The sequence below is a fragment of the Vulpes vulpes genome, chromosome X, assembly GCF_048418805.1.
Source record: "Vulpes vulpes isolate BD-2025 chromosome X, VulVul3, whole genome shotgun sequence".
NCBI lineage: Eukaryota > Metazoa > Chordata > Mammalia > Carnivora > Canidae > Vulpes > Vulpes vulpes.
In genome coordinates this window covers 14,122,490-14,147,238 of record NC_132796.1, presented here as the reverse complement: position 1 = coordinate 14,147,238, position 24,749 = coordinate 14,122,490, and the positions used below count along the sequence as shown (strand labels likewise).

At 39.4% G+C, this 24,749-nt stretch overlaps 1 protein-coding gene and 1 pseudogene across 2 annotated transcripts in view; both read left to right on the top strand.

Annotated features, from left to right (window-relative positions):
* RAI2 (retinoic acid induced 2) overlaps window positions 1–24,749 on the top strand; it is a 387,183-nt gene that overhangs the window by 115,643 nt on the left and 246,791 nt on the right. The gene's annotated exons all lie outside the window — the stretch shown is intronic.
* LOC112919179 (U4 spliceosomal RNA) lies at window positions 21,785–21,911 on the top strand (annotated as a pseudogene).

The following is a 24,749-nucleotide window of genomic DNA, read 5'->3' as shown; positions in this document are numbered from 1 at the left end:
TTCCAGGATGGCCCCTACCCCATCTGGGACGAAGCAAAACAGAACAAAATAAAGCAAAACAAAACTAATCCTCTTACTGCATCTGCAGCTATCTCAATAAAAATCTACCCCCCCCAAAACCCCTATACAGTGTAAAAATCAAGTAATATTGCAAATGAAGAAATAATGTTTGCTAGTTGAAGGAGCCTTTATAGCAAATGAATAATCTTCCTTATTCTGTATGTGCATGTGTAATTTTTTTAATTAAATTTTTTTATTTGAAGAGGGCTTCATGCCCACATGGGGCTTGAAGTCATGACCCCAAGATCAAGAGTCACATGCACTAATGACTGAGCCAGCCATGGACCTCTGCATGTATAAATTTTACATCTGGATTTTAGATCTTCCTATAGTAGGATCCTATTATGTTCAGACCTTAGAGTTTGTATTACTTACCTAATACCTCAATAATATCCTCTTATATGTTCTCCAACTCTTTGGTTGCTTACAATAAGTGTTTATTCTCATTCTCACAGATGTGTAAGTTGAATGAGGATTGGCTGGTCTAGCTTGGGCTCAGTTGGACAATTCTTCTTCAGAGTGCAGACCTAGACAAGTTTGGGTCTGTGAATAGTTTGGCTCCAGTACTGGTGCACATGTGTCTCATCCTCTTTGGGCTAATGGGCTACCTGAGGCGTGTTTTTCCATTTTTGATGACAGATCTACAAAAGAGGCAAGCAGAAACATGTGACATCTCTTAGGGCCTAGAATTGGCATCCCATCCCTTTTGCCTATATTCTATTGGTGAAGCAAATCATACTGCCAAGACCAACATCAATGGGTAGGAACATGTACTTCCCCTCTTGCGGAGCTGCAAAGCCACATTGATGGCAAAGGTCATGGGTACTTGGAAGAGTGAAATATTCAAAGTATTAACACAATTGGCCAGAACTGGAAGACAGAGAGAGTGGCTTTGTGTAGGGAATGACTCAAAGGAATCTGTTAGCTTGCTAGGGCCTCCATAACAGAACACCACACCCTGGGTAACTCAAGTTTATTGTCTCATAGTTCTGGGGGCTAGAAGAACAAGATCAAGGTATGGGTTTCTTCTGAGGCTTACAGATGGCCACCTTCTTGTTATGTCCTCCTATGGCCTCTTCCCTGTGCACATACATCCCTGATGTCACTCTGTGTGTTGTAATCTCTGCTTATAAGGACAAAAGTCATATTAGAATCCACCCTAATGGCCTCATTTTAACTTAATCACCTCTTTAAATGCCCTGTCTCCAAATACAGAGTCATTTTCTGAGCTACTGGGGGTTAGGATTTCAGCATTTAAATTTTGGGTGGACTTAATTCAGCTTATAAGAGGCATTATCTTTTAAGTAGCTCAAAGTACTTTATAGGGGAATTTACTGAATTGGTCATTACAAGATGAAGAATTCAGGGACAAGGGAAGTGGGAGGAGTCCAAATAAGGCTGTTAGGTGAATTAGACCAACTTGAGAGAGCAGCTATAGAATAAATACTGGAATAAAGTTCTCTTGTGACAGATACCTGGGATTTTTCACTGCCTAAGGCCACCTGAGGTTGCTTATTAGTGAAATAAGTCAAAGGAAATATAAGAGAGAAATCAATCTGCATTTGGCAATAGGGGTCTTCATATGTTAATCCTGCTGACCTCAAAATCAATACAATTCAGGCCAAGTGTTCTGGTCACTTTAGTCTTAGTCACCCCTACAAAAATTACCTGTCAGCAGTAGAGTTTGTCATTTTGAGAGGGGAAATTTTAGTCTATAGCATGAATATTCCTAGTGGAAAGGTACAGGAAGCCCCCAACCTGAGTAGATAACTCTGCCTACAAGTCAAGAAGCCTGGTGGCCTCATTCTTTGTAAAACAACAAAATCCAAAACTATTGGCGACAAAAGGCCCCTTTATAATTTAAATTCATGAAGATGGTGGCAAACTTTACCAAAAGTCACCAGAAGAGAAATGGTTGGATCCATTAATATGATTAGTAATATGCTTTATTGTTTACTTAGGAAAGATGTAATCTGTGTGGTTTAAAGATGATAGCTTCTTCCTTAATTTTAAGGAGAAATTCTCCTTTCAGTGGATTAGGGGCTAGTAATGGATTTTCTAGTAATGAAATTAGTGTTAATGCATCCAATATACAAAGGCAGTAGTAACCATTTAAAAGCAAAGGAAGCACAACTGTACTATCACAGACTTTTAAACCTTTTTTGGCTGTTTCCTCTCATTTTAAAATTCGCCGTGCTTTCTACTCTTGAAACTTGGGAGTTAATGAAGTGGGGAGTGTAGATAGGATGGCAAGATCCCTATTTGCAAAATAAATCTCTCTTTTTTATTATGTAATTTACAAATGTCAAGCATCAGGATTCAAGTGAACGCTGAAAAGCTTTTATTTCCTTCCTATTCTTGGTGGTGGGACGTGGGGTGGGGGTGGGGGTTTAGAAAAGGCAGGAAAGATGTAGCAATACTCTTTTTTCTTTCAAGATTTTATTTAAATTGTAGTTAGTTAACATATAGTGTATTATTAGTTTCAGGCATAGGATTTAGTGATTCATCACTTACATATAACACCCAGTACTCAACACAGCAAGTGTCCTCCTTGATCCCCAACACCCAGTTACCCCATCCTCCCACCTTCTCCCCTCCAGCAACCTTCAGTTAGTTCCCTATAGTTAGGGGTCTCTTATGGCTTGCCTCCTCTTTGTTTTTATCTTATTTTATTTTCTTCCCTTCCCTTATGTTCATCAGTTATGTTTCTTAAATTTTACATATGAGTGAAATCATATGGTATTTGTCTTTCTCTGACTTATTTCGCTTAGCATAATACCCTCTAGTTCCAGCCACGTCATTGCAAATGGTAAGATTCTTTCTGATGGCTGAGTGATATTCCATTGTACATATATGCTACATCTTCTTTATCCATTCATCTGTCGATGGATATCTGGGCTCTTTCCATATTTTGGCTACTGTGGACAATGCTGCTATAAACATTGGGGTGCAGATGCCCCTTCGAATCACTATTTTTGTATTCTTTGGGTAAATACCTACTAGCACAATTGCTAGTTCGTAGGGGTAGCAGCACTCTTCTGATTTTCAAGCAAATTATACAGATTTTCAATGAAATGGATCCAGATTGAATTGGAAAATGAACTGAAATAATGCTAACAGCCTAGAGCAATGCTACAGACCAGCAAGTACCATGCATGGCAGGCAAGGGTGGCTTCTATTTATTCACTCATTTACTTATCCTTTATGTACATATGCATTTCTTTCGCTTTTCCTATTTGATGACTTTTATCATAGATGCTGAGTTTTGAGTGAGGCACTTATGCTAACACTTTAAGAATATCTCTCTAGAAGAAAAACTTTTCTTAAAGTTGCTGGGCATTTTTCAATAACATTGAATTAGATAGGGTTTCCTCAACAGACGGGCACCAAATACAGATACACAGAACAGAAGACTTTTTCCAGTGAGTCTTCTATCCTCACCTCTATGTTATGTATCATTTGCCTGTCCTTCTTTCTGTCCTAGGCAATCCGATTCAAAGTTGTCCAACTTAACGCAAAGCTCAAATCAACACAATGACATTTATTTGTTCATCCATTGCACCAATTTTTTGTCATCCCTTTGGATTGTCTTCCTTTTTATTGGGGGGGGGGGTTGTCTTTCAAATGACATTGGAAAGTAATCTTGAGCCCTTGTTGGTAGAAAATGTATTTTTCTTTTTTCTTTTTTGTTCTTTACTATTTAATTTTGTTTTATAAATAGGTAATACATTCATATGATTTGCAAATCAGAATAACATAAAAATCTATGTTGAGAGGTCTCACTTCTATTTCTTCCCTATGTTCCTGTTACCTGTTCCGTTATCCTTTAGAGGTAATCACTTTTATTAATTTCTTATATATTCTCTAATATGCAAGAAAATATAAAAACATATTCTTTTTCTTACACAAAAGATAGCATATATGTGGCCCTCTACCCCAGAGGCATGCAATCTGGAGTTAGTACCAGATCTGCACTGAGAGATCTTCTTTTTTTTTTTTTTTTGCATTTGCATAGTATTCCTTGCATGGTTCTCTTGGAGTTTATTTAGCCAGTTTCCTATTAATTGTCATGGGATTGTCCTAATCTTTTTGCTGTTATAAGCAATACTGCAATGAAGGAGTTGTATACATTTTATTTTATATCTGTGAGAGTGTATCCATAGACTAAATTCCGGAAGTGAAATTATTTGGTCAATGGATAAATACATTGCAATTTCGATAGATACTGTCAATTTGCTTTCTTTTTTTTTTTTTTTCAATTTGCTTTCCATTAGAGTTGTGTTAGCTATGTGTTTAAGTTCCTGTGTCCCCGCAGCACAGTAGGAAGTGATGTACTTAGAAACTTAACTTGGTACTTAAAGTGCTCAACATTCAAACATTTGCTCTGACCATAGTCTCTAGTGCTGTAAATCCAAGTAACATTGCCTGAACTTTCTGCTGTGTACAATTCAATCCTTTTCTTTTAAAATGTTTAAATTGTGAAATACAACACTTCCACATAGAAAAGGGCATAAAACAAGAATGCATAGCTTAATCAATTATTATGAAATGAATACACATGAACCACAACCCAGGTGAAGAAATAGAGCATTTATAATATTTCAGAAAGCTCTTGATATGTCCCTCCTTCCTCACAAAGCAGTCACTATCCTACTTTTTTCCCAGTATTCAGTCCTTCGTATTCTTTATACTTTGACTTTTTATATATCACAACCTTAAACATTCTATCTTAGGCTTGCCTGTTTTTAAACTTGATGTAGATAGAACAATATAGTCTGTACTCTTTTTTATTGTGGTAAAATTTATATAACATAAAATTTACAACGTTAATCATTTTTAAGTATACAGTTCAGTGATATTAAATACATTCTCATTGTTATGCAACCATTATCACCGTTCTATCTCTAGAACTATTTTCATCTTGTAAAATTGAAACTCTCTATCTGTTAAACAATAACTCCCCATTCTCCTCTCCTCCTAGCCCCTGGTAACCACTGTTCAATCTTCTGTCTTTATGATTTTGACTACTCTGAGTACTTCATATTAAGTGGAATCATACAGTATCTGTCTTTTTGTAATTGGCTTATTTCACTTAACATGATGTCCTGGAGGTTCATCCATGTTGCAGCATTTTGAGGAATTTCCTTCCTTTTAAAGTCTGGATAATATTCTATTCTATGGAGAGACCACATTTTGTTTATCCATTCATCTGTTGATGGACATTTGGACTGTTTCCACTTCTTAGTGATGGTGATTAATGCTGCTATAAAGATCAGTATAAAAGAACTGGTTTGAGCCCTGCCTTTAATTCTTCTGGGTATATACTCAGAAGTAGAATTGCTGGATCATACGGTTCATATAAATAGAATAATATAGTCTGTACTCTTTTGTGTCTGACTTGTTTCAGCTAAATTTTGTTGGTGAGGTATATTCATGTTGATGCATGTAGCTGTAGTTCATTCATTTTTTAGGTCTGTCCCATTGTAAGAATATGCTATAATTTATCAATTTCATTTTTGATGTTTCTGTGAGTTGTTTATAATTTGGGGCCACTACTACCAATGGTTCCACTATGAACATTTTGGCACATGCCTCTGATGCACACATTTCTACTTCCTGTACTCCTATATACTCCTATACTCCTATATACTTCCTATACTCTACTTCCTATACTCAGCAATTGGAATTGCTGACTTATAGGGATGTGTACTTTTAGCCTTAGTTGACTTGGATTGTGTTACTGTGAAAATAGTAAGAGAACCTATTAAGTTAGATTCTGGTTTTGAATTTTATTTTAAAACTGCTTCTAAAAGATAACTTCAGTTTTTAGGGATTGTATCAAACTTTTGTTCTGTTCTTGGGTACATGTAGACCCCCCCATTTGTAAGCAAGGTTTCCATGCATGAGCAATGACCCATAGGACACAGAAAGGTGGCTGCTATTGTCTCCTAGACATCTAGAACAGGAGCTAGCAAACTAAAGCCCCACAATCTGTTTTTGTAAATAAAGTTTTATTGGCACATAGCCATACCCATTCATTTACATATGGCTACTTGTGTGCTACAGCAGCAAAGTTGACTGATTATGGCCAAGACTCTATAGCCCATAAAGCCTAAAACATTTACTACCTGGCTACTGGTGCCATGACAAATTACCACTAATATAGTGGCTTAAAACAACACGAATTTATTTTATAGTTCTGTAGGTCAGAAGTCTGACAGGGTCTCACACGGGCCAAAATCAAGGAATTGGCAGGGTTGATATTCTCTTCTGACACCTCTGAGGGAAAATCCATTTCCTTGCCTCTTCCAGCTTCTAGAGGCTGCCTGCATTCCTTGGCTCCTGGCTCCTTCCTCTGTCCTCAAAGCCAGCAATGTTGCATCTCTGTGTGCCTTTCTTCCATAGTCACATCTCCATCTGACCACTGCTAGGAAAACTTTTCTGATTTTAAGGACCCATGTGATTAGATTAGGCCTAATCAGATAGTCCAGGATACCCCTCCAACCTCCCCCACCCCCCCCCCCCACACACACCAAAGATCCTTAATTTAATCGCATCTTCAAAGTCTTTTGTACCATGTAGGGTAACATATTCATAGGTTCTGAGAATTAGGATGTGGACATTTTTGTGGGCCATTATTCTATCTAGCATAGCACACTAACCCTTTACGGAAAGTTTGCTGACTTCTGATCAAAAACTAAAGGTTGAGAAATTTCTAGTTGGAATCTAATGTAATCTGATAGAAATATAGCTTCCTGGTCAAGAATTTGGCATTTCCGCAATCCCTAGCTTCTCTCCCAATCCACTTAAAGTCATCCCAGCAAATGAGACAAGTGAAGGAGCTACATTATTGACACTTCAGTACTGTGGAGGAATTAAAATATGGACAATTCCTTGATGTCTTTCTCTTAGAAAATTTTTTTCTGTCGTGTCTGACTTTCCCCATAGACTTAAATATGCTTCTCAGCATCAAATTCAGTCATAATCTCTCCCAACAGGCCAGCAGATCCTTACTTATCTTTTAGTATTCTGATAGGCATTAGCGTTTTCCAACTCAGTTGAAAATGACCTCACTGAGATCACATTATAAAGCCCTATTAAACACGATTGGCAATATAAAGCAATCAACAGCTACCTTTCCCACATTTATTGAACATCTGAATAGTCTGTCAGCCTGTCTCTACCTTCCTGCACATTTCCTCAGGAAACAAGTATTTAGGAAACACTATTTGCCTGTTCTTTTGCTCTTGCTTTTCAGCAATTCTATATGATAATCATTTTATTTCTCCCCTTCTGAATTCCAAGATTGTATACCTACCATCGTGTTTGTTTCTAATTATAATCCCCCTCATTATCAGATCACAAAGTGATACTTTGTTCTGCTTCCTTCAAGCCTTTAGCACTTGAAGAATTCATTCAAAGCTCACGTTAAATATTTTTTCAAGATCTCGTTGCTTTACTCATGTTTTTCAATCAGCATGTTGTTGGCTCACCCTTAATGTATAGATTTCCTTGATTTTTTTTCCCTTGAGGGGAAAAGTCATAAAACATAAAGGAGAGTAAGATAATCCTTATATTTTAGCCACCACCTGGTACTTACATCTTCAATGGGGATAGACAATAAATTTTGCTTTTTAAAAAAGTTTATTTTTTGAGTAATTTCTATACCCAACGTGGGGCTCAAACTCACAACCCCAAGGTCAAGAGTTTGTGCACTCCTACCGACTGAGCCAGTGAGGCATTCCTAGGCAATACATTTTATTATTTTTTTAAATTTTTATTTATTTATGATAGTCAAAGAGAGAGAGAGAGAGAGGCAGAGACACAGGCAGAGGGAGAAGCAGGCTCCATGCACCGGGAGCCCGATGTGGGATTCAATCCCGGGTCTCCAGGATCGCGCCCTGGGCCAAAGGCAGGTGCCAAACCGCTGCGCCACCCAGGGATCCCTAGGCAATACATTTTAGAGTAAGTTTTGGAAAGACTGAGGCATTAGGATTTCATGTTTTGTGTGTATTTTTTGAAATTTTGGAGTGAATCTTTTGATCAAAATCTATACAAAATAAATTCAAAATTCATTCTATTATTATTTGCAATTAAATGAATGTATCTTGAATTTAGTCTACTTAAATGTGTACAATATAAATATTTTTGAATAGAAATTCCATCCTAGGTAGGATAAATCCTTGTTACCCTATAAGACAGTCTAAGACTGTTGCTTCATCAAGAAATATCAACCCTCAGAGAAGTCACTAGTGTGTAGCCAAAGGGCTGACCACTGGGGCCGCTCCTGCACCTGACTTGAGACTGGGAGGGATCCCAGGTACCCAGGGGATATGGTTTAACCATCAGGTATCAGCTGGGAGGCTGTGCCTCCAGCCACAAGATAATAGTTGGGGTTGGCAGGGGCTGTCACTAGTGAATTGCCTACCAAAAACCCTGAGTAACAAGGTCTTTCTGGAAATGTTCTTCATATGGTGTGGGGCTGGTTAGGGGGATTGCTGTGAAGTCCAGGAGAAGATCCCAATCAAAGTAGGGACTTAGGAGGCACCAATCAGGAGGTAGTAGGGAGGATATTGCTGGAGAAGACATTTGGTGATTAATTGAATGAGAGTATCAAAGGAATGCCTGATAGAGATCAGAAATCCCAAATTGCTTCAGCAATTTTCAACTCATGGCATATCTTGCTTGACCTCTGTCCCCAGCCAGCCCCCCGCTGAAGTATTTTGAAGCAATCCAAGACATCACATCACTTCATCTACAAATAATAAGTGTTTCAGTATGTATCCCTAAGAGATGAGGATTCTGTTAAAAAAATAACCACAATACGATTATCACACCTTAAAAATCTTACAACATGAACACTTAGGGCTGTCTGTGAATAGTGTAAACCATTTCAGAAGAAAGTAAGAACCTTGTTGGTTGCCGAATTGGTGGATGAATGTTTACTGAGCCCCTACTATGTGCATTTTGAAGTGAACCATACCGACAAGATTCTGGGAGCTAGCGTTTTGGGGAAGGGGCAACAGTCAGAAAGGCCCTATGGGGCCTCCCTCCTGACAGAGCTCCCAATACAGGCTGTGTCCACGTCAGTCTGTGTGAACACGGATGCAAAGATGTTATAGAATGGAGTTCTGCTTTACCAGGACTTGGTCCATCTTAAAGCTTTTGGATTATTTTAATGCTGCTTTTGCCTTCATTCGAACCAGTTCCTTATTTATGTCTCAAAATATGTGGAAAGCATTTTCTTTTGTTTTTCTTTGCAAGAAGTGACCTGGATTTTTCTCACTTCAGTGACTTACCTCTGATATTTACCAGACAGGCCACTAAGGGGGTGGGTGGCCAAAACTGCTCCTAGCCCATATGCTGTCTCTGTGATTTAGAAAAAGTCATGCCTTGCTCCAGACAGAGCAGCCTGTATCAGGGTGCATGGCTTGGTGTGCAGATCAGAGTTGGATTTCAGACCCTTTTTGCCCCTTCAATCAAGTATTCACCTTTGTGGTAAACAACCTCTGCAACTGTACATGGTAGCCCTGCAGGTGGCTATCTGATCAGGGTGTTTTCCTGACTGTTTTAATTCTGTGCAATTTATGTTGCCTGCCCCAAACACAAGTAATTCAGTGAAACCACTAAAATGCAAAGGTGAGAAATGGCATGTGATTTGTGACAGATATCTGCTATTCATTTGTCAGAATCCAACTGTGTGTGAGGAACAGTTAGTGAGACGATAGTGTTATGAATATAAAGCACTGTATTTTACAAAGTTCCCGATTCTACTGACAGCCAACTATGTGAATTATTTCATAAAAGTATGGTATGTCTGTCTTATTCTGATGCATTTCTAAAAAATGATACATAGATAATAAATCCAGGGTTTATAAATTCACTTCCTGTCAAGAAGTAGATGTCATTATAATGTCTGTTGTCATGGAAATAGTTGGGATTTTTCAGACATATGAAAGCCCCTAAGTAGGTTGAAAATATGTAGATATGTTACACTTGTTCTGTCCCCTGAATTTTTTTTTCAAAATTTTCCAATTGGAGGAAAATCCATTGCGTGCATGAAAAACCCTAAAATATGTTGAATGACACATTTGCAATTTGAGAAGGCTAGATCCCCCTCCCTTCCTTTTCAAATTAACAAAAAGATAGTAGTTCTGTGTGCCAAAGAACTTGCTGAAGTTCTGTACCTCTATCTACCTTGGTATAGAATTTTCATGCCAGGAGGCTGGAGGAATGCTATGTGTTACCTTGTTCCATATAGAAGTGGTCAATTCAGTTGGTATTGTGTCAAATGCAGCAGCCATAGGTGGCTGTTGAGCACTTGAAATGTGATTAGTCCAAACTGAGATACTCCGTGAGAACAAAACACACACTGGATTGCACGGACTTAGTATGAAAAAATAATGTAGGATATCTATCTGATTAATAACTTATAAGTATTGATTTCATATTGAAATGGTATGTTAGATATATTGGGTTAAATAAGTTACATTATTATTTTAAAGATAATTCAAGCTTTTTTCTTTTCATTTTTTAAAAAGATTTTTAAAATTTATTTATTCATGAGACACACACACACACACACACACACACACACACACACAGAGGCAGAGACACAGGCAGAGGGAGAAGCAGGCTCCATGCAAGGAGCCCGACGCGGGACTCGAACCTGGGTCTCCAGGATCAGGCCCTGGGCCGAGGGTGGCACTGAACCGCCGAGCCACCTGGGCTTCCCAATAGGTTACATTATTAAGGTGATTTTTACCTGTTCCTTTTTACCTCTTACAATGTGGTTAACTAGAAAATTCTAAATTATCTATGTGGCCTGTATGGTATTTTTTTGGACAGTGCTGATTTAGATATAAGGAATGCCAGCATGATGCATAAATGTCTGGCCAGCTGTGACAACCAGAAACTCATCATTCTTGCGAATGTTTTATCTGCTTGGCAGCCAGTTAAACTGCCGGTCTGGTTTTCTCTGGGAAGGTCTGGTGGAGATGGGGTGGGGAGGGGTATGTGCATTTAAGAAACAGGTTTTGCAGTGGCATACTTTCTAGGTGGCTCGAGGCAAAGTGCAATGAAACCCCCTTGACTGCTCCTACCCAAACCTCCACTTATGGTGGCATGATCGTACCCATGTGTACTGTTAGTCTCCATGGAACAAATCACATTGTCGAAGACATTCAACTATTTGAGAAAATTGTTAGACCATTTTGTTATTACATGGTAACATCTGTAATATGAATATGGATATTTTATTTGGAAATTTTGGACCTAAGTCAACTGAATTTGGAAAAGGTAGCAAACTTTTGGTAGAATCCTGGTTGATATATCTTATTTCAAATCCATTTTCCTATCCACACTATCTGAAAGAGTCCAGATTTCTTTTATTAGGGCTTATAAGGTGTAAATCTCTTATTAAAGAAAAAAAAAACCTGCTGCTGAGATTTCTGAGTGATACCCGTGTGTATTTGGATCCAATTACTATGCTGCATTTTCAGCAGTTGCTGACTACCTCCTGCATGTTGGGTACTCGATTTACATAAGCTCTATTTCTTACCATATTTTTGCAAAGTAAGTATTTTCATCCCTTTTTAAAAATGAAGAAACTGAGGCTCAAATGCTTGTGCAACTTGCCCAAGGCCTCAAAGCTACTCAATAGTGGCTGGACTGGGGAGTTGAAAACAAATCTTTCTAGCTCCAAAGTCTGAGTTATTTCTTCCAGACTCCATTGCCTCCTTTTCAAACATGGAGTAAGAATTGTTCCAGAGCCAAAAATTTTATGTGTAAACTGAAAATTTGGGTCTGCTGTGGGGGTTTGGTTCTGTTCTAGATTCGTCCTCAGAGTGGAAGGGTTGAGCGCCAAGGATCAAGGACAAAGAGGAACTCAGTAAAGCCTAGGAGAAAAGGAAGAGAGAGTAGAGGACTATAAGCCAAATGTTGAATTCTTTATCATTGGCCTTGAGACCCTAGGCAGGTCATTTAATTTCTCTGGGTCTCTTTGTCTTTCCTTGAAAAATCAGGATAGTGTTTATCCACTCTGCTTCCTTTATAGGGTTGTAATGGGGACCAAATTAGATGCCATATGGAAAGTGCTTTGTAAACTCCAAGATGCTCTGCAAATAAGATGTTAAAATCAAATTATGTCTTCATATTTTCTTTGTTTTTAAAATGGATGATATTTGGTTCTTCTTAAATGGGTAGTTGTCAGTTGAATAAAGAAAGGCTTATTTGTTTGTGTATATTTCAGAGAGAATAGACCTGAAGTTCATCATCTAGAATGGTCATGAGAGGGAATGAGTTTTAAATACTTTGTGTTGGTAATACGAAAATATCAGTGGCCAGGAACTAATACTCTATGGCCAGAAGGGAACTTAAGGTCATACTGGTCAATGCCTGGAAATACTCTCATTCAGAAGTGTAGAGGACTTATTTGAAATAATACACGATTTTTACCGTGGGATATAAAATAAGACCTGACTGAATTATACAGACATACTATGTTCTTGGACAGAAGACTTAATACTAAAAAAATATTAGTTCTACCCAAATTAATTGGTAACTTTAACACAATCCCAATCAAAATTCCCATGGAACATTACTGATAATTTAATTATTTTAAATTTTATGTGAAATATAAATGAGTAAAAACAGCTGTGATAATTTTGAAAAAGAAGACTAATAAGTAGAGGGTTGGCCTTTAGGGTAGGTTCCTATCTTGGCCCCAGTTTTTCACCTTTCCTTTGTAGCTACAGCTTTTATCATGTGACTTTTCGGTTCTTCTAAAGGCTCCTTAACTTTGGGCTTAACCATGGGCCTTGCTTTGACCAATGGGCTGTCAGCAGGAGTGGTATGAATGGGTTCTGAGCCTGGGCCTTAGGAGGCCTCACAGGTTTCCATGTTTTCTCTTGCTCCTCTTCCCTGAGCTGGGGAGAACGCACCTTGGCTGGCCAGCTGGTTAAAGGGGGGTGCTGGGCACATGGGGCAGAACCACCTCAGGCAACTCATAGACCTGCAGTGAGAAGCAGATCTCCCCAGCCTGAAGCTGGCCCACCTAATAAGGCGAATCCCAGTCAATCTGTGGATGGCTGAGTGATGATAAATTCTTGTTGTCTTAAACCCTTGAGTTTTTGTGTGGTTTGTTATGCAGCAATGGCTAACTGATAGGGCCCTATAGCATATGAAAATCTGTCATCATATTTTATCCAGTATGAAGTAGAGACAACATCCACGTCTGGATCTGTTTTCTTCCAGGGGCCATACCTTCCTCTCCTAAGGAAGTGAATTCAAGGTTTGTGTTAGAGACGATGGGCATGATCCAATCATTGTGGACCATGCTCCGGCCATTCCTGATACTGCTTAACAGTGACCTACTTTGTCATGTCACCTGTAACATGAATGCCCTTGTTGAGAAAAGACAGTAGATGAAAAATCAGTTCATGTGCTATAGACCTTCCAAGACCATAAATGGTTTCTCCCTTGTTAGAAATTCAGTCTAAGGCCTATGGGACAGAATTAAACTTCTTTTTTTTTAAATTAAATGTCTTTGTCATGAAACTCTCACTTCCTTCTTTCCACAGTGGGCACAAAAGCTGCCTCTAGAAAGCTAACCTCTTTAAATATCACCTTCTCCCCAAGAGGTCCTGAAAGTATTTTGGGAGCCGTGGACTCACTAGGGAGGGATAATGTGCAATATCTCGAAAAATATAATTCATGACTTCTAAAAGCAAAGCTTTTCCGTTTGTAGAGGCAAAATGGCTTCTGTGTTACGGTTCTACACAGACTGCAGGGATCTTTCAGGAAGCCCCCATTGTCAACTTCTCAACAACTGGTAATGACTCTTGGCTCTTACACTTGGCATTTCTGTGGCTACACAGCAGTATTTCAGCTTCTTTCAGTATCTCATAAAAATCACAGCTAATAAACTCCAATCGGCACCTGAAGGAAGGGGTGTTTGCTTCTGACTGTAATGGACTGGCCTCCGCAGCACTTCAAAGGCCAGGCGGCTGCCTCTGTCTCCCTTGCCCCAGTTTCCATCCCTAGGTGAAGATTAACCATGTGTGCTCTGGGAAAATCTGTTCTGAGTTTGCCTTCCAGTGCTACGTATCCCTTTAAATCAGCAGTTCAATTTGACAGCCCACTAAAACAGGCTCCTGTTTTTAGTAGGAAGGGAGCACATTCTTGGTTCCCATTTGATCCTTTCATTTCCTTGTGCCCTCTCTTACCCATCTCAGGCTTCTGATTTCTTCCTTTCAGAAGATGAAGCATGTATGTCCATGAGAGAAACCTGATAATGTTAAAGTTTAATGACAAATCAAAATTAAATGGGAGATTTATTGGGTGCCTGGCTCCTGAGACTTGAAAATGGTTTGTTCTTAGCTAAAGCTGGGTGTCAGGCACACAGTGACAGGGTAAGTGACATACATTTTTATGGAATTTCGACTGAAAAAAATTTTCCTGTGTATCTAGAGCCTTCGCCTCTGAACCTTTCATTGTTACCATAACCTTATATCAAGATATCAAAGTTTGAGTTCTTAGAAGACATTTTGTAAAAATGCACAGACTATTTTTTTTAAAACAGGCTATTTAAAATATCAATCCCTTCTTTCACCATATCTCAGAAATGATGAATGTTGCCAAATCCTTGCAAAATGGGAGAGCAATATTTATTGACCAGAATAAAATTAGACTGAAATGTTGTGTGATGTGGAGTTGACCCTTGAGCAACACAAGGGCAAGGGTCTGTGGGGTTGAAAATCCACGTACAACTTTTGAATACCTAAAAACTCAAGTACTAACAACCTACTATTGACCAGAAACTTTGCCAATAACCATAAACAGTAAAAAAAAAACACACATGTTTTATATGTATGTAATATGTATCATAGACTGTGTCCTCACAGGAAAGTCAGCAAAAGAAGAGAAAATGTAATTAATAAAATCATAAGGAAGAGAAAATACATTTACAGCACTGGCCTGTATTTATTGAAAAAAAAATCTACATATAAGCTGACCCGTGCAATTGAAACCTGTGTTGTTGTTCAGGGGTCAGCTGTGTATTATAGGCTGGGGGTATTACTCAGCAATTTAGGGAAAAACTGCTAAGTTTTAACCATGTTTCTCATTCCTTTCAAGTGAAAGCCTGTTTCTCATGCTTGTGTCCACAAGCTTTCAACGAAGTCAAAACAAAATAAAAAACTATGTAGACCTCATGAAGACATGTCCAATTATACCTACTTACTATTTTTAAAAGGCACCCCCCCAATTACTCTGAGATTTTGACAGCAAGCCTATAGAGATCTACATAGGCCAGACTTGGCTCATTCATCAGTTCTAGGAGATAACTTTCTTCACATTTAAGCACCTCTGATATCCAGATACATTTTGGTGGTGCCCATCATTGTTGTCAGTCGAGCAACGGGCACTGTCTGCCTTTCATGCAGACTTAGACTGAAAGCCTTCTGTGCTTCCTCCAAGTACAAATTAGAAAGCACACAAGTGTCTCAAATTGTAGAATGAGCATCAGCAGTTTGGAAAAAACCCTAGACGTGATAGTGGAGCCCACTTTTATGCCAGGCTGTGTCAACAACTCTTTTCATGACGCAGAGGATGATATTCTGTGGAAAGGCATGGGTATCTTTGATTTCTTTTTGTTTTAGAATTTTATTTATTTATTCATGAGAGACACAGAGAGAGACATAAGCAGAGGGAAAAGCAGGCTCCTTGCGAGGAGCCCGATGTGGGACTCAATCCCAGGACCCTAGGATCACAGCCTGAGCCAGAGGCAGATGCTCTACCACTGAGCCACCCAGGCGTCCTGGGTATCTTTGATTTCAAGTTGAAAATTGATTCAGAGGTCTCAGGCTCTGCTTTTTACTGTGTTCTAGAATAGTACATTAAAAAATTCACATCAATGAAGTTAAAATGGGTCATTCAATAAACATAAAATACAAATTGTTTAAGTGCTCAGGAAGTATTATGTCATAGTGTAGCTGGGAATGTTTTTGTTTCTCGATGGTACATGAAGTAGTAGCATATCTTAAAATCACTGGCACCTTAGATGTGCTGAAATGCACCTTCTTCCTCGTTCCTCTGATCAGTAGTACCCAGTGAGGGAAATTTGGCACTGAAAGATGTGAGTTTGATGCTTACTCTAGCCTATGGTTACTCCTGGTGCAGTTTATTGTGCGGCTCAGTGGCCAACAGGCAGTAGGACTTATCTCCTGTGGGTTTGTCATTACACTGTGGTTACCTGAGGCATTGAATGTGGGGTACAGGCCCCCCCCCAGCTCTGTACACATTTATTTGCCACTTGTCAGGTATTTCCCTCTCTCTGGTCAAGCTTTTTACATGGATTATGTCATTCAGGCCTAAAGAGTCTTCTGGGAGGAGAGAGAGTTTAGTGTCTCCTGCCAATGATCAGACATTTCACAGCCTCAGCTGTTTAGAACAGAACGCCAGACTTTGGAGTGTGTGAAAATGTTCCAAGTGGCAGAAACCTGTCACGTGATTCTAGAGGAGGAGGACAGATCCTCAAACCTTTTCTCAGATAATTAGGTACAAAATGAATCAGGAACTTGGGAACAATAAATATTCATGAGTTAGCAAAAAGCAGGAGTCTAAGCTATGGGAAGCAAAAAAGAAAGGAGTACCAAAGTTAATACATCTTTATCTAGCGCTATATAGAAATCTAATAGCTAGAGACTTGATGGACAAGTCTTTTCACTTCTCTAAGGCTCAGTTTACTTATCTGTAAAATGGGATGCACTTATATAATGAGGTGACTGGACACATGAAAATGCTTTCAAAATGCTTATGTAAATAAAATACCATCATACTGAAATAATTATATGTGCTAAAAACACCATATGACTCAGTAATTTCTTTTTTTTTAAAGATTTTATTTATTTATTGAGAGACACAGAGAGAGACGGAGAGAGAGAGAGGCAGAGACACAGGCAGAGGGAGAAGCAGGCTCCATGCAGGGAGCCTGATGTGGGACTTGATCCCGGGTCTCCAGGATCATGCCCTGGGCCGAAGGCAGGTGCTAAACTGCTGAGCCACCCAGGGATCCCCGACTCGGTAATTTCTAAATGTGCATACCCCAATAGGTGTAAACAATGACCCTAAGTCATGAAGCAAGAATTAAATATGTTCTGAATAGTCTGTTTAAGAAAGTGTGTGTGGGGGGAATGCAGGCCATATTTTAGAAAGACTTCCCTCAAAAATTCTTGTATATGCTGGAATTTATCGGCACACTTCAATTATCTGGATAATTTGTATATATGGAAAACTTCATCTTCAGCAATGCTGGATAAGTGAGGCATTGTGGTAAAACCATATTCTAAGATTACCAGGTCAGGCTTTGGGAGAGTTTAGTGCTATGACTCTGATAAAAACCATTGTAAGTCAGGTAGCCTAAAAGGACCTTGAAACTGGGTCTTTTGTTTTCTTGATACGCATATAAACACAGTAAACCACGACTGTTTTAGCTACTAATTCTAGCAAATACTTAAAATGAAAATGTGAGAAGCAGAGTTCCATAATGGCACCCCTCGTCAGGTGCCTCATTGCATCAAAAAAAAAACCAATGATCACTCCTTGCCATTATTGGCATGTAGGAAACCTGTGTGTAATTGTGTGTTTCCAAAAGTGGCTAAGAAATAGTAGGTAGAGGGAATGTGAAAAAACACTAAATAATTAAAGAATAAAAGCCCTAGGGGCACTTAGGTGGCTCAGTCAGTTAAGCATCTGCCTTCGGCTCAGGTCATGATCTCAGGGTCCTGAGATCAAGCCCCACACTGGGCTCCCCAGTGAGTGAAGGGTCTGCTTGTCCCTCTCCCTCTGCCTCTACTCTTGCTCATTCTCTCTAATAAATTGTTAATTTTAAAAAAGATCAAAAGCCCTATATGGTTCAGCTTCTCACACATTTCTCTGTTTCTCTCATCTGTATTATTCATTAAAATCACCTAAGCTGATATTTATGAAGGTCATCCTGCCCTGCCATCATTCTCCATTGTGAGTTCTGCAAATAGTCTTATTCAATAGGGAGACCACCTCATACACGAAGTTCCTTAATGCTGAATATATTTCTGATCTTCAAAACTTAAGCAAGTCTGTAATCTTCTAAAACAGACTGCTTCTGTTTCAGACAGTATTTCCTATTTAAAGGCATATAATTAGACTTTTGATGAGTAAAGACTAAATTTTACAATTTTCCTTGGGAGGCTTTCTAGGGCTTTACCATAAGACAACTTCAGGGAAGGAATTAATTCTAAACCTATAGCACTAGCCATGGTAGCTTATTGAGCACTTGAAATGTGGCCAGTCTAAATTGAGATGTGCTGTAACTGTAAAATACATACCCAGACGTTGAAGACTTTTTTTTAAATTTTTAATTTATTTATGATAGTCACACACAGAGAGAGAGAGAGGCAGAGACACAGGCAGAGGGAGAAGCAGGCTCCATGCACCGGGAGCCCGACGTGGGATTCGATCCCGGGTCTCCAGGATCGCGCCCTGGGCCAAAGGCAGGCGCCAAACCGCTGCGCCACCCAGGGATACCCATTGAAGACTTTATAGAAAAAAATAAAAGATCTCATTAATATCTTAACATTAATTACATGTTGAAACTGAAATAGGTTGAATAAAGTATATTGTTTTTTGTTTGCTTGCTTTAAAGTAATCTCTAGCCCAACATGGGGCTCGAATTCACGATCCCAAGATCAAGAGTCACATGCTTCAGTGACTGAGCCAACCGGGCACTCCAAATAAGTGTATTGTTTGTTTTTTTTCAATATTTATTTATTTGTTTTTGAGGGGGGAGGGGCAGAGGGAGAGAAAGCCTTAAGCAGACTTCTCACTGAGTGCAAAGCCTAGCTTGATCTTACAACCCTGAGATCACGACCTGAGCTGAAACCAAGAGTTGGACACTTAACTGATTGCATCACCCAGGCATCCTACAGTGTATTGTTATATTAATTTCACCCAGTTACTCCCCACCTTTTATTTAAAATAAAGCACTAGGAAATTTACAGTTACATTTGTGGCTTGCATAATATTTCTATCAGACAGGTGGATCTAGGCCATAACAAGATTGGCTCACCCTGATCTAGTTCCCTGTTTCAAGTCCTTTTAGGACTAAGAAACTGTGAGGGAAATGAGAGACACTGGTCCTATTCTAGGCTCTGACCCTAACCATGCCTAATCTGCATTCGTGGTTTGGGGCAACATGACCTACCCTCCACATCTCATAGGTTGGCTGTAAAGATAAAATGAAATCACGTATGAGAAAGAAGCACTTGGCAAATTTCTTAGGGCTGTTGGTATCATCTAAAATACTCTCAACACAGAAAGGCATCAGAAATTTTTCTGAGGCTACTTGTCCTCACCCCCCAATTCTAGACCTCAGGGGACACATCATGTCATATTACATATTACATGGGAACATCATCCTACATCAGCATCTTGTGTTTACTGTGTGCTTCTATATGGCAGGCATTGTGCCAGGGACTTGATGACCATTAGTTCATTTAATCCACACAACCACCCTGTAAGACTGACACTATCATTAATGAGCATCAGAACAGTGTGGTGTTTAAGATCAGGGACTCTGGAGTCAGACTGGATGCATAATTAAGAGCCACCACTTAATAGTTATGTGTTGCTGGGCAAGCAACTTAATCTCTTTAAGCCATAGTTTCCTCATCAGTACAATGGGGAAAAGAATAAGCGCATTAGTTAAGGTAATGCTAGCTTGTATCAAGCAAAGTCAAATGGGTGTTATAGCTCACATATGATGTGAAGCAAAAATTGGATATTCCGAGCAGGGTTTCAGGAATGCAAAGCCCCTTTATATCTCCTTAGAAATGACTTTCAAAGTCACTGAGCTTGTCTACATCGAGCTAAAAGAGGAAAGAGCATGGAAGATGATGGATGGAAGGAACCTGAGGCTCAGAGAGACAAAGTGATTGGCCTTAGGTCATGCAGTTAGGTCCTGGTGGCTCTGAGGCTCCCACTCAGCTCTGTCTGGTTCTGGAGCCCATATCATCTGCACAGAATATAAGCTCAGTGTTAGGGAGCTCAGTTTGCTGTGCACAGTACTGAACTACCTCCAGAAATGGATACGCAGTTGGCCACTTGCCATGAGAAAATGGAGAAGGATCTGACCAGCAGTTACACTGGCTTCACCCTACAGGGTAAAGTGGAGAATGTGCCCTGAACAAGGGAGTAGATATTGGACACCTTCGCTGGTCCCCCCAGGCATCACCACGACTGCTGCCACCATCACTACAATCTCCTTTCCTCACTGCCTGCCTTCAGTTCCTTTTGGAACCTTACAAACCCTTGAAAAAACAGCTCCTGAGACAGATAAACAAAAAGTGCTTGCAAAAAATAAAAATAATAAATAATAATAATAAAAAGTGCTTGCAAACACAATGGTGGAAATGAGCAGGGAGTCAAGGGCCCTGGTTCTAATTTTCAATCAGTTACTTGCCAACTGTAGTAGATTTCTTCATAGTCCTAATTCTCCACTCCTCCATGTACCCATGCCCTTTGTCATGTGTGTTTGTAGTTCTTCACTAGAAGCAGAGAATATATCCTGGTCCCATCAGTGTTGGACTTGGCCTCATGACTGGCTTTGAGGCATGAGCCATTAGCAGATAGATTGCAGGCAGGGGCTTGAAGTACGCTTCCATCAGTAGGCTTGTTCTGTGTGCCTTACGTTGTCCATTAGAAGAACAAACTCTGGCCAGCCCCCTGGTCTGAGGGATGAGAGACACGTGGAGAAGGCCTGAATTCAACCTGCAGCTTGGAACTCCGTACAGCCTGAATCAGTCAATCCCTAGCCGGGGAAGAAGGAATGTTGCTTTTTTTGTTTTGTTTTGTTTTGTTTTGTTTTGCTTTGCTTTTGTTTTTGTTTTTGTTTTGAGGGAATGTTTTAAAGCACTGAGCTTTGCGGTAGTTTGTTGCACACATTATTTTGGTAATAGCTGACCGATGTGTCAACCATGAGTACCTTCAGCAAATCTCTGGAATTCAGTTTACTTCTCTGTGCAATGAAGGCATTGAACAAGTTACTCTAAAGCCCCATTAGCTATCCTGGTGACAGAGGTGAGCTGTATTACTGTTTTCTTCCCAAGGCCCTGAGTTCCTAGGGAAGGAATCCATATGCAGGAGTAGAAGAGGGGCTCTTAAGTGAGATTCTTTTAAATATGATAATTAGGCAACTATGTCATGATCATTTTTAGCTTTGTGGTATTAATTCATTTTCATATTTTAATGAGTAGAAGCAGATTTCATTATACCAAAACCTTTCTTTACTAGTCCCTTCCCCACAGCTAGCAGGGGCTGGTCCTGTGGCCCTCCTGGCCACTCAGAAGGTAGGGTGGTGAAGTGGCAGCAGGTGACTTTCATTCAGCTTCCGGCTTGGGAGAGCCAGAAGTCTGACGTCAGGGGTAGTGGAGCCATCCAAGCAGTTGTGAAAAGAGGCTATGTCCATCCACCCCCTTTCCAAACGTACTTGTTATTGGAGGGAGGTCCAAGGAAGTATGCAGCTGTGGAATGTACACAGGTACACATGTGCCTCATACATTTGGTCATTGGGTCCTCAGAACTGGCAGTGATTGTGGCGGCAGACTTATTGTATGGACCAGAGGTCATAGGTTACTTTCCAAATACCCTTTTCAGATGTCTGAGAATCCCTGTAAAAATATACATTATGAGCTTTGCACAGTGGCAGTATCGTAGCCAATGAGGTTTATCCGAGGCTCGATTATTGCTAATTGAAAAATATACATTATGGAACAATATATACCCTGAAGAAAGTTAGTTACTTGCTCCACTTGGGGCCCGGATGAAAACAAGATAAATATTCTCTCTGGGGTCTCCAGGTCCTCATGTTTCCTTTTTTTCCCCCTCATGTTTCCTGATAAGGTGTTTGGCATCAACTGCCAAGGGCCAGATGGGCTGGAACTCTATTCTGACTGGAGTGGATGCACCCGATATTCTGTACCCAACATATTTCTTCTGACACTTATGCAGCAAAATAAACTGAGTCTAGTCATCCTCTCAGTTGATTAAAAAGAATGGTCTCTTTTTCACACATGCATAAATGATTTTACTTATCTGTGGAATCTAAAAAGCAAAACAAAACAAATCCCAGACTCACAGGTACAGAGAATAGATTGATGGTTGCCAGAAGGGAAGTGAAATAGGCGGGGTGAAGTGGGGGTGGGGGTGAAATGGGTGAAAAGGAATAAGAAGTACAGACTTCCAGCTATAAAATCAAGAAGTCATGGGGCTCTAATGTATAGCATGGGGAATACAGTCAATAGTGTTGTATTAACTTTGTGAGTGACAGATGGTAACTAGACTTACTGTGGTGACCACTTCACAATGAATACAAATGTCAGATCACTGTGTTGTACACCTGAAACTAATATAATATTGTATGTCAATTGTACCTCAATAAATAAAAATAATCATTACACTAGTTAAAAAAAATTAAAAAGAATGGTTTCTTCTTGCACACATGGATAAAAGTATAAAGAGGGACATGGTAATCTTATTTTCACAAGCAAAAGATTAGATATGACTGGAATGTCCATCATTTGAGGACTAGTTAAATAAAGTAGCCACTGAAGTGGTCTAGGATAGTGCTTAAAATCAAAGTATCTGAGGTGAAAGACCTGAGTTCAAATCCCAGTCGTGTTGGTTACTCACTTGTGGTACTGGGCAAGTCATGTGATTTCTCTAAGGTTCAGTTCTCTATCTGTAAAATGGGGATAGTATACCTCTATAAAAAATACTTGGGGGGGGCGCCTGGGTGGCTCAGTCAGTGGAGCACGTGACTCCTCTTTTTTTTTTTTTTTTGAGCATGGATTCTTGATCTCAGTTCGAGCCCCATGTTGAGTTGTAGAGATTACTTTAAAAAAAATCTTTAAAAATATTTAGGGTTAGTGGGAACTAAATGAGCCAACATATAGAAGGCACTTAGAGGGATGCCTGGGTGGCTCAGCAGTTGGGCATCTGCCTTCAGCTCAAGGCGTGATCCTGAAGTTCCAGGATCAGGTCCCACATCGGGCTCCCTATGGGGAGCCTGCTTGTTTCTCTGCCTCTTTCTCTGTGTCTCTTATGAATAAATAAATAAATAAATAAATAAATAAATAAATAAATAAATAAATCTGAAAAAATAGAAGGCATTTAGAACAATGCTTGTTAGATAGTAAGCACATGAATATATCTGTTAGCCATATAGTTTATATATTTTTCTGTATTTATATAGCTATATATTTATGTCTACTTTATACATTTAGATTTATGTACTCTACTGAAATGGGATAATCGCCCCAAAACTTAGTGGCTTAAAACAGCCACCATTCATTATTTCTCATGATTCTGAGGGTTGACTGGGATCAGCTAGGCTGTTCTTCTGCTCGGTGTGGTGTCACCCGAGGCTGGAACATCCAGAATGACTGGCTCACATAGTTAGCTACTGCTACTGGTTAGGATTATTGTCCAGAGCACCTCAGACATCCTCTTTATAGGGCTTGGGATTCTTATAGCATGGCATCTGGGGGCCAGAAGGGAGTGTTCCAAGTGTATGAAGGTAGAAGCTGCAAAGCTCCTAAGAGCCAGCCTTGGAAATTACAATCATTTCTACCACATTTTATTGGTCACAGCAAGTCACGTGCAGGCTCAGATTCAATGGGAGAGGGAAAAACCTCCAACTCTCTCTCTCTCTTTTTTTTTTTTAACCTCCAACTCTCAATGGGAAGAATGGCAAAGAATTTGTAAGCATTTTTAATCCATCACATATTGTTAAGGAGAAGGGGGGGCAATGTGCGGGGAGTGTAGCTATGTTCCCATTTATGTAACAGTGGAGCTTTTATATGTATCTATGTACATGGATATATATATATTTATATAAAATGACATACCTAAAGCAACATATGTCTACAACATATACATGTGAGTATATGACCATGCATGTGTGTATACTACATGGAATAAATCTCTTTAGACTAAGAAACAGGTAATGGACTAAGAGACTAAGCTGGGAGGTTGATTTAATTTTCACTGTGTATAAGCTGCATTGTTTGAATTATTTTTCACTATGTCTATATTATTTCTTCAAAATGAATGAATAAAAATGTGAAGAATTAGCAATAATATCCTTAGTTGCAGCAGTTCCTAGTACAAAGAGAAATTGTTCCTGGAAAGAGCAACTCCATGAGATGAACCTTTCATTTCCCCTGCCAGTTAAATACGGAATAGCTGTGGATAACTTTGAATTGTCTTCACTGACCAGAGACGTCTCTTCCAACACACACACACACACACACACACACACACACACACACACACACACAGCTATGATTTTTTTCAACCACCAAAGTAGTTCATATGTCTGTCATGTTCTAAGAATCAGGTTACTGGATATTTGAAAAACATTTTTCCATTCCAATTAAAAATCATCATTTATCTGTGACTAGCATAACATCTCATTTATGTTTGAAATAGAAGAGCAGGATGACTCCTCCAAATCGGGAATCTGTAAACACAGTATCATATTTTGATAGACACATAGCTGTGGATTTCGGCATCATTGTTTGGTAGCTGCGGTTTTGTGCTATTTCTCTGCGGTATTGGATGGTTGCAGGGAGGTTTCAATTCTTTTACAAAGA